Below are 3,497 nucleotides of genomic sequence, written 5' to 3' on the forward strand. Positions count from 1 at the left end.
CTCGCTCCTCTCCCCCACCCAACGATCCGATCTGGATCGGGGGCGCCTCCAGCCCCGCCCGAGCCGGCGCCCCCATCGCGCGATGCCGTCGCCCGTCTCCCTCCTCCATGGAGCCCATCCTTGCAGCCATCGCCCGGCGCTGCCTCACCGTCGTCCTCCTCGCCCCTCCACTTCCTGAAGCCGCGGCCTCGCCTCGTCACCGACCTCGACCCCGTCGCCCCTCGCCGGCGCCTCGATGCCCACCGCCGCCGCACGTCGTCCTCATCTCCTCCTCGCCGGACGCGACCTCGAACCCTCCCCGAGCCCACTGCCGCCTCCCTATGCTCCGCTGTGAGCCCCTCGTTGTTTCCCCTTTTCCCCTGCCGTCCTCCGTCACCGAGGCCGCGCCCTGGCCTTGCGCTCGTCACGTCCGTGCCCGTGGCCGCGTGCTACGCGCGAGCTCGCGCGCCCCGCATCGCAGTCCCTACGTGCCTGTGCCGCGCCGGCCACACCCGACGCGCGTGCCCGCTTCGCTGCCCTCCCCGGCGCGCTCACCGCGTCCCCGCAGCCCCAGCGCTCGCCGGCGTCGCCTTGTACCGCCGCCCTGCGTCGCCCTCCCGCTCCACCACAACTGCCTGCCCGTCTCCCCCTAGCGTCGCGCCGCCCCTGCCTTGCAGCCCCGCCGCTGTCGTTGTTGCTTCGCCGCGCCGGCCGCGCCTCCTCGTGCCACCTACCGTCGCCTCCTGCTGGCCGCCGCTCGTGGGCACTGGCGCCTGCTGCCGTGGCCGGCGCCTCCCCTGCTGGCCTGGGCGCACGCCCGTTCTGGTGCGGCCCCGAATGGCAGCGCCCGTTTGGGCATCGCCTGCATCCGCCGGCCGGTGCCCGATAGACCCCTTTGGGCCTAAGACATGTGGGGCCCTGCCCTGGAACGGTTAAAAAAGTATTAAAAAATATATAAAATAATAAAAATAAAGTTAATTAATTAATTAATCATGTTAATTAACCTATTAACTACATAATTAGTCTAACTAAATTTGTTAGTTTACTAGTCAGTCAATGACAGGGGGCCTCTCTTTTAAGCCTAGGTCGGGTTGCGGCGTATTGTTTGGCCGAGGCCGGGCATGACCCAGGAAAGTGTGTCCGGCCGGAGTTAATCGAGCGTGGTGGGTAAGTTGGTGCACCCCTGCAGGGAAGAAAACATCTATCGATAGCCTGTCCTACGGTAACAGACACTTGGAGTTGTATCCCGATCGATACAACTAGAACTGGATACTTGAGGTGAGACATGGTGATGAGAATTGGATTGTGATGATAACTGGATAGTATGGCTCTGGGATTGCTTTCTCGCAGGGAGTCGAGAAAGGATCTCTGGCCGAGGTTGATAACATTATTGCTACTTTACTTTATTCTACTCTACTCCCTCCTGTTGCTGCAAGATGGTGGTTTCCAGAAGATGCTAGTCTTCGATAGGCTAGGCTTTCCCCTTCCCTTCTGGCATTCTGCAGTTTAGTCCACAGATACAATCCAACTCCTTTGATACAGATGCATACTTGGTTTAGATTTGATGTAAGTCTTGCGAGTACTTTGGATGAGTACTCACGGTTGCTTGCTACCTCTTTTTCCCCTATACCCGGTTGTTGCGACCAGATGACGGATCCCAGGAGCCAGACGACGCCATTGAAGACTACTACTCCCCGTAGGATGCCTACTACTACGTGAAGACCGTAGACGACTAGGAGTAGTTAGGAGGCTCCCAGGCAGGAGGCCTTGCCTTTTCAATCGTTGTTGCTTTTGTGCTAGCCTTCTTAAGGCACACTTGTCTAACTTATGTCTGTACTCAGATATTGTTGCTTCCGCTGACTCTTGTGTATTCGAGCTTATGTATTCGAGCCCTCGAGGCCCCTGGCTTGTAATATAAAGCTTGTATTATTTTAATTTGTGTCTAGAGTTGTGTTGTGATATCTTCCCGTGAGTCCTTGATCTTGATCGTACACATTTGCGTGTATGATTAGTGTACGATTGAATCGAGGGCGTCACAAGTTGGTATCAGAGCCGACTGCCTGTAGGTCGCCCCCTTTCCAACTCATTGGCCGATGTTGAGTCTAGTCTTTGAAAAACTGGTTTACTAACATGGTTGTGTGGCTTACGGGCCCACGTCGCCATTTGGTGGTATTAGGATCTTTTACTCCTCGTCTATACTCTGGGACTCTGTTCTCTCTTTTATTCGGGTTAAATGAATTTACTAACTACATTAGGATTCTCGTAATGACTTTCCCCGGAGAGCCCCTTCATTCTGGAAGATTGCCTGCTTCACGAGAAGGCTTCGAAGATACTCCCCGATCTACTCTCGAGAACTTGTGTTCATTTCTTTTGCAGTCCCTTAACACCGTTGAATCCTTATGGATAACTGCGTACCTCACCGTTCATACTTCCATCCCAAGTTGTTCTTGTTATTACAACATACCCGAAAGTATTCTCCGACTTTTGAGAATCCTTTTTCCGACTGCCTTGCAGCTCTTTTCCGCCTGAATGACCCTACGAATAATTTCTCACACTTACCAGGGATTCGTTCATCCCCAGTTGTTCATGTGTTTCACAAATGTCTTCAAAATGCTATTCAATCTTCCGAAAATCTTCAGCAGCCTATTTCTCTTGAAATTCTTGCCTGATTGCAGTAGGATTAATTCCATATGTCTAGCAATATGCTTTAAAATTCCTTGTGATTGTCATTCTGTTCCTTTAGATTCAACATGTGTGTGAAAGCACGCAATTATCAGTTGATCCTTCTAAATTATCTTTCCGGCTCAGATGTCATTTTGAACATGAGCTGGTTCTCGACCAATCTATTTGTCATCGATTGTGCCCCTAGGTCAATTCTACTTATCCATCCTTGATCAGAGATTAATTAATTAGATCCCCTGAATTGGAAGTCATAATTCCTTTGCATTTAAGCTTTGGAATTATCAGATATTTCCAAAATCTGATGCCTCTGCATTATTTCTTCTTCTGATTGAATATCGACTCACATCAGCTCCGTTGTGGATCGTCGGATCCATTATTGGATTAACATCCGACAGTGTCCTTCATATTCAAAGAACCTCGTGAAGTTCTTTCCCAAATACATAATGCCTTTGGTAATTGTATCCTCTTCTTTTGTCAACCATGCTCTGCTTTCGAGCTGGTGTTGTTTAATTCTGAAGTTTGTGGAATAGGTTCCTAAGATGCCCCTATGGGTTGAACCTATGCCTCCCATAATCCGTTTGAACCCGAGAGTTTTAATGAGTCTTACTCTTTTGGTGTTTTGCTAGATATAATTTCAACACTATGACTTCATCGAAAACAAGAAGTGAATGGAAGGTTAGGCATTGAAGAAGTGGGAGTCGACCTTGAACTTTGTGTTCATGCCCATAGACACGATGTAGATCTTACCATGGAAGCTTCTCTTATAATCAAATGTTCCCTTGGTATTAGCTCATCTTGCATCTGTAAATTGATTCTTTGGAATCGTGGTTCCGACC

This window comes from Triticum dicoccoides, chromosome 7A (genome assembly GCF_002162155.2).
Source record: "Triticum dicoccoides isolate Atlit2015 ecotype Zavitan chromosome 7A, WEW_v2.0, whole genome shotgun sequence".
NCBI lineage: Eukaryota > Viridiplantae > Streptophyta > Magnoliopsida > Poales > Poaceae > Triticum > Triticum dicoccoides.